The sequence below is a fragment of the Amblyomma mixtum genome, chromosome 7 (assembly GCF_055824585.1).
Source record: "Amblyomma mixtum isolate Tamu chromosome 7, ASM5582458v1, whole genome shotgun sequence".
NCBI classification, from domain to species: domain Eukaryota; kingdom Metazoa; phylum Arthropoda; class Arachnida; order Ixodida; family Ixodidae; genus Amblyomma; species Amblyomma mixtum.
In genome coordinates, this window is record NC_143018.1 from 94,504,103 (window position 1) to 94,510,992 (window position 6,890).

Sequence of the window (6,890 nt, forward strand, 5' to 3'; positions counted from 1 at the left end):
CGAGAGGGACCCTCGATCATATAATTTGGCAATGCCCTGGATCCCCGGGTGCTGAGGACAATATTAAGAGTAGAGAAGCCTGGGAGGCCCTTCTGCGAAGCGAGGTCCCCGCCGACCAGAAACGAGCTGTCCGCCTGGCGGCTGAAGCCGCGAAGAGACAATGTATCTTCGCCAGTCTTTAGTCGCGGAGGTCCCGTCCCCCGTCCCCTAGGCCTGCGTGCCAGGGACGGGGAGTAGGGGGCCTCCTACATCGGTGGAAATAAAAGTTGTTATCAATCAATCAATCAATTCCCTGACCTATTCTCCTCCTCCTGTCGACTATGTGGCAAACCAGGCGACTTTCTGCATGTTCTGCTCACCTGTTCCACTTACCCGCACCCCCCCCTCCCCCAGAGGTGGCACTCACTTACTGGGAACAGCTGATGTCCAGTTCAGCACTCCAAGACCAACGACTCGCCATCACCAGTGCCTCTAACAGGCTGGCCCTCCAGGGTCTGGCACACCATTTGTAAGGGAGGAACCCACTGTGTGGGCCACTCCCGCAGGCCATGAGGGGTGCTCTGCTCCCCACCTGTAATTTGTCGTGGCCAATAAAGTTTACACCACCACCACCTGACAGGACATGATTCATGTCATTAGAACAATGGTAAAGACCAATTAGCATAATTAACCGTTCTAGTCAGACCACATGAATAAATAAAACCGAGTAGGAAATTGGTCCAGTTGTGGAATCCAACCAGGGTCTCCGGAGAGCGAGACGAGCACGCTAACCTCTCCGCCATGCCAGCTCGATGGCTTGGAATGAATAAAGGCGCGTCTAGCTAACACGGCGTCTCCCATCTTCCTCCCTTCCCTTACGGCGAGGTTCAGGCGTCCGCCGAGATATGCGAGACAGATACATTTCCTTTCCTCAAAAACAAATTTACTGTCGAGCAAGGCATAGAGCCGAAAGGGTGATGTCGTTCTGTGAACTCCCTGTTCTATAGCCGCCTCAGGATCACCTTTAAATCTTCTTTCGGTAGGGGAGGGAGTCTCCTCCTCGGCGCTCCGGCCCTCTCGCCTTGCTTGGTTGTGCTTTGTTTGTCGCCTGTGCTTTTCCCTCCGCTTGAGGGGCTCGGATCCCCCGGCACGTGGCCTGCCTTCGCTTCCTGGCTCTTGCGTATTAAGCATGAAATGCTTTTAGCTCCCGTTGTCGGCAGTGTGCTGACGTCACGCCGAGACCGAGAGCCATCATCCGGGCACTGAAATCCACTCATCCGGGCACTGAAATCCACTCATCCGGGCACTGAAATCCACTCATCCGGGCACTGAATTCCAGTCATCCGGGCACTGAAATCCACTCATCCGGGCACTGAATTCCACTCATCCGGGCACTGAATTCCAGTCATCCGGGCTCTAAAACGAGAACATCCGGGCACCGTACGAGACTTAACGAGATTTAACGAGACTCTCTAAGCCCTCCTACGCGACCGGCATGCAAGCGCCGGTTGGTCTCCAAACGAGACAAAAAATAACTGCTGCCAGTGCCTTCTCAATGTTTATCAAGATATCAGTTGAGCTGTGGGTTTGATAATGCACGGAATTATAATTTCCGATTTCTAATAACGCGTGCAAAAAGCACATAAATGCCATGTTACACTTCGTTGTCATACGTGATCCGGAGGAGAAGCGCTGCGTTCAAAAGGCAAGGCATCGCGCCGAACAGGTGGTGGCGTTCCTCCCTTCCTTTACGGTGCGGTTCGGGTGTCCACCGAGATGGCAGAGAATTACTGCGCCATTTCCTTTCCTCAAAAACCTTGCGTTCAAATGGCAAGGCATCGCGCTGAACGGGTGGTGGCGTTCCTCCCTTCCTGTACGGTGCGGTTCGGGTGTCCACCGAGATGACATTAGGCCCGTAAACATTTCATGCTTACTCTACTCTCGTTTACGGGAGAGGCAGAGATTTTTTCTTTTGCCGCCGCTGCGACATGGCTACTGTCCAGTCTGAGTCCGAATCGTAATTGTGACTCGCCTGTGCTGTTGTTGCTAGGGTGCTGCCTCCCGGGAGTTGGGTGTTCACCGTCAAAAACATTTATAGTGCAATAAATATTTACAGAGAGGTGGTTGGGGTAGGCTCTATTGGCCCTTTCCCTTAACAATACTAGGTGGAGCCACTATTCTGGGGCCCCATTGGCAAGCAACGCCGCCCGCGTCCGGTGAACCAAAGCCTTTTGAGTCTTTAGGTCCTGACAGCCGAGCAGGGCCGCCTCCCAGTCCTCTCTGGTGGGGTTGGGGTTGGGGGGGATAGATGGGTTTGATTGACACGCCCAAACCATGTGGAAGGTGTCAGCCACCTCCCCACAGAACTGGCACGTGCCATCAAAGGATGCGTTGAAATGTTAAGTACCGCCGGACACAGTACATGTTTAAGTACCGCCGGACACAGTACAGTGTTAGTAAGAATTTTGATGAGGAGGCGCTCGTCAGCGCGATCCAGTCCCCTACAAGGGGCCGGGTAGCGCCGGTGCTCCTCCTTGTGGTAATCGGTGATGTGTTTGAATGTAAGGGCCAGATTGTCTGATTGGGAGTACCCTTCCAAGGACAGGGAGATAGCCCGGGGAGAGAGTGCGCGGGCGGCCTGATCGGCCTGTTCGTTTCCCTGGAGGCCCTGGCGACCGGGGGCCCAAATCTGGTTGCGTGGAGTTGGATCTTCGCATCGGCAGCTATATTCCAATATGCGCCAGGCAAGCGGGGGAGCCCAGCCCAACTCATAATTCCGAATTTGTGCACCTCCGCCCCTCAAAGAAGTGCACAACTAAAATATATCTCTCTCTTGAGAGTGGTCCCATACGCGAAAGTGATGAGATACGGGTACTCGGACTCTACATCCACAAACACAGGCGGCCAGACACTACATTGGCCAAACTCCGTAAGGTGGGTGACCAGGTGGGCCGTATGGTCCGCCGGGTTTCATACAAACGCGGAGGGTTACGAAGTAAGGATGCCTTGCGGCTGGCAAACGCCTTCGTAACTAGTCGAATTCTGTATTCGACTCCTTATCTCCACCTACAGAAACAAGAGGAGGACGCCCTTGAGATCATCCTTCGCAAAATTGTTAAACGTGCCCTTGACCTCCCCATCACTACTTCAAACAGCCGGCTTATGGCTCTTGGAGTGGTGAATACTTTCCGGGAGCTCCGGGAGGCGCACCTTACAAATCAGTACACGCGCTTGTCGCTAACGGAGTCGGGTTGCCGCCTTCTTGCTCGACTCCATATCCAACACACCCCTCCAATGGAAGACAGGTTTCGCATCCCGGAACTGTGGAGACGTGCCCTCCACGTCCGGCCTCTTCCAGCAAACATGTCACATGAAGACAATAATGGTCGGCGCCTGGCACGAGCGGAAGCCCTAGCCCGATATTATGGCGACAAAACAGGTGTATACTACGTGGACGCCTCCGGCCCTCACCACGGGGGATGGTACACGGCCGCGGTAGTTCACAACAGCAACACAGTTAACGGCCTAACTTTCAGAGCCCGCAGTGCAACACAAGCAGAAGAGGTCGCGATTGCTCTCGCGGCCTCACATTCCAATTCAAAATACATAATCACCGACTCGCGAGGGGCCTGTCGGAACGTCGAACAAGGCTGCACTCCCTTCCTAGCCTATCGAATATACCAAAATTGCATACGGGATACGGACCCCACACACCGTTACCTCATATGGGCCCCTGCTCACCAGGGGTTGGCAGGAAACGAGGCAGCAGACGCAGCCGCCCGCGCGCTCTCTCACCGGGCTGTTTTCTCCTCCCCATCCGATCAGGAACCCGATCCTAATCCGATCTATACCTTCAAAGATATTACAACATATTATCAAGACAGTCATAGCCTTTACCCTCGCACATGTAAAGGCCTGAAGAAGGCGGATGAGCGGCTCCTTCTGCGCCTTCTCACCAATACATTTCTGTGCCCGGCAGCACTAAAACATTTTGACCCCTCCTTTAACGGCAGCTGCCCGCACTGTAGGGTGGTGTCTTCTGACACCTATCACATTGTGTGGGCCTGCACCTCCAACCCAGCTATTTCCCCCATCCTCAACCCAACCCGGGAGGACTGGGAGGCGACCCTGCTCGGCTGGCACGACTTACAGGCCCAACAAGCCTTAGTCGAGCGCGCCCGGGCGGCGGCCACCGCCACTGGAGTCCCATACTAGGGACCTCCACCTAGTGTTTGTAAGGATCGGTCCCTTACGGGCTGATCCAAACATACCTCCTGTTCATTCGTAATAAATGTTTTCACCTCCACCATAGTTCCGACAGGCCCCTCGCGAGTCGGTAATGATGTGTTTCGACTTGGGAGTAGTGAGAGCCAGAGCAATGGCAATCTCCTCCGCGTGTGTGGCGCTGTAGGCATTGAACGGCCTGCCCCGCGGACCCAGACGCTCTTTCCGAGGCTCCCCAGACCTTTGCCGAAATCACCAACCTCCACAGCGAGATGAGACGCCAGTTCCCGGCTCCCCACCCCGACTTAAATCGAGCGCAAGGCACCTTGTTCCGCAGGTTGCAGACACACTCCATCCTTAGCGATTCTATACTTTCACTCACCACAGACGGGGAATGCGACCCCGGCTGCCAAAATGGTTACCAAGGAGAAATCGCCACTGTTACGTCTCGCCTTCGTCGTGGGGAAGACAACGACATGGCAGCAGCGAAACGCCGACAAACCCCGAAAAGCGCGTTGGGTGAGCGCCTGGATTGCCACGGAAGCCGCGTCCGTCGATCTGCCCGGTTGAGCGAGCGTTTCCCCTATATACACCGAGTGTGAACGCGCGTTCGTAATGCGCGGGAACGCCGCTCATGGACATTCCGGCGTCTGCGCTACGGTGATGGCATCGTTCCCCCCTCTCCCAGCCCCGTTTCAAAGGGGGCGCTCCTATCCATCCACCCAGCGGTTATCCGCAACCTCGGCCGCCGACTTTGCCCGCGTAGCAGTATATTCTAGGCACTATAGCGTAGCTCGCAGATTCAAGACAATCATCCGTTAGCGTCAGCCGCTCGTTTTGGCGACCGAGGCACGCATAAATCTCCCAGCACGGGGGGCCCTCGCGTGGTGAGTATAATGCAATGTAAAACAAATGGGCAAAAGTTTTATAAACATAAGCTTTACTAACAGCACTACCAAAACACACCACCAGCCAAACCAGGCGCAGCCAGGGCTATTGCTTTTGCAACTTACCGGGCTTAACCAAGCTAAACCTCTGCCAAGTAGTGACGCCGAAACGCGGACACATTTGCTAATATTCCTCGGTGACGACAGTATGAGGCATTAAATGTTTTCGCCTTAAAATTGGCGGGGGCTTAGCTTTGGTTAAGCGTGGTAGGTTGCGAAAGCGAGCGCAGCCCCTCTAACTGAAGGAACGCGGCGAACCGCGTGTAAAGAAGGAACGCAGTGCGCCGCTTCTACAGGTCACGCGTGGCTACCGGCCGCCGCTGCGCGACGACTCGACTTGGTGGCCCATCTCTAACCCTGGCATGACGTTACGCTATGACGTCACTAGGCATGGCATGACGTCAGAGGTCATTCTAAATGTCACGCGTGGCTACGGGCCGCCGCTACGCGAAAGGCCGTTCATGATCGTAGTACTGCGTTCGCAATAAAAAAAATGCATGGAAACCAGTGGCGCATCTGCTAAACGTACTTTTCCAGTGCAGCGCTTCAAAGGAAAATGAGATATTTGCGAATGTCCATTTTGCATCTACTACTCCTGCTGTATTTCAATATGCACGCGTTGAATTCCGTCAGATAGTTAATCTGTTGTTTGTTTATTTATTTACAAATATCATTAGCCTCAAAGAGACGCTGAAGCAGGCTTTGTGTAAGAAGATACAAAAATTGGACGAAAGTCGAATATATGCTGATTCCTCAACACCTTGTAGGCGCGGCTCTTGAGAGCCAGGAAACACTACATAGACTTCACCACTGTATAGCCTGTGAGTGCGCTCCGACGCGTAGTTCCACAGTGCAGGTCAAGCTAAGGGCTATCACGCTCATTATTATGAACAACCACCTACGTCCGATTCTCCCACTTTTAAGGGATATGGTACTATCGCGATGGAAAGAACGCGAAGAACTCGGCGCCTACGCGCTCCGCTGTTGGAATTTCTTTTCACGGCGCTTTTACCAGGGTAGTAAGGAAAAGACATTAGAGCCGTCCTAGAATGATTCATGGACGACTCTAGCGTCTTTTTGCGACCACCGAAGTGAAAGCAGGGTGAAACGAAATGCGAGCAGGTAAGCGCTTAGGCCCCGCTCTGTTCGCGTCTCTTTCCATCGCCCCTGTACACCAGGGCAGTCCCGTTCTCTATCATAGTTGTGTTCGGGCTTAGTTTGCCCCTTCCTCAGACGGCCTTTCTTGTGACTCGTTCGACTGCCACCTGGTGATTCGGTTAGTCAAAGATGATCCAGAACGCTGGAATTCTTAAACGCCAAGCTTCTGTGCTTTGAGTGATGTCTGCCCTCCCTCCATGAATACTATTTTCCCTTCTTTATCAGCTCGACCTCTCAATTTCATGCCAGCTGCTGGCAATCCGGGGGAGGGGGGTACAGGCCGTTTAACTTAATCGTTAGTTAGAGCTAGCCATCTACGTAATTAATATTTTAAAACATACTCGAACGAAACATCTGCCCGGCGCTTGGTCTCCAAACGAGACAAAAAATAACTGCTGCCAGTGCCTTCTCAATGTTTATCAAGATATCAGTGGAGCTGTGGGTTTGATAATGCACGGAATTATAATTTCCGATTTCTAATAACGCGTGCAAAAAGCACATAAATGCCACATTACACTTCGTTGTCATACGTGATCTCTTAGGGGCTTCGCGCATCGAAGCAAAGCCGCGCAGGCGCACAGG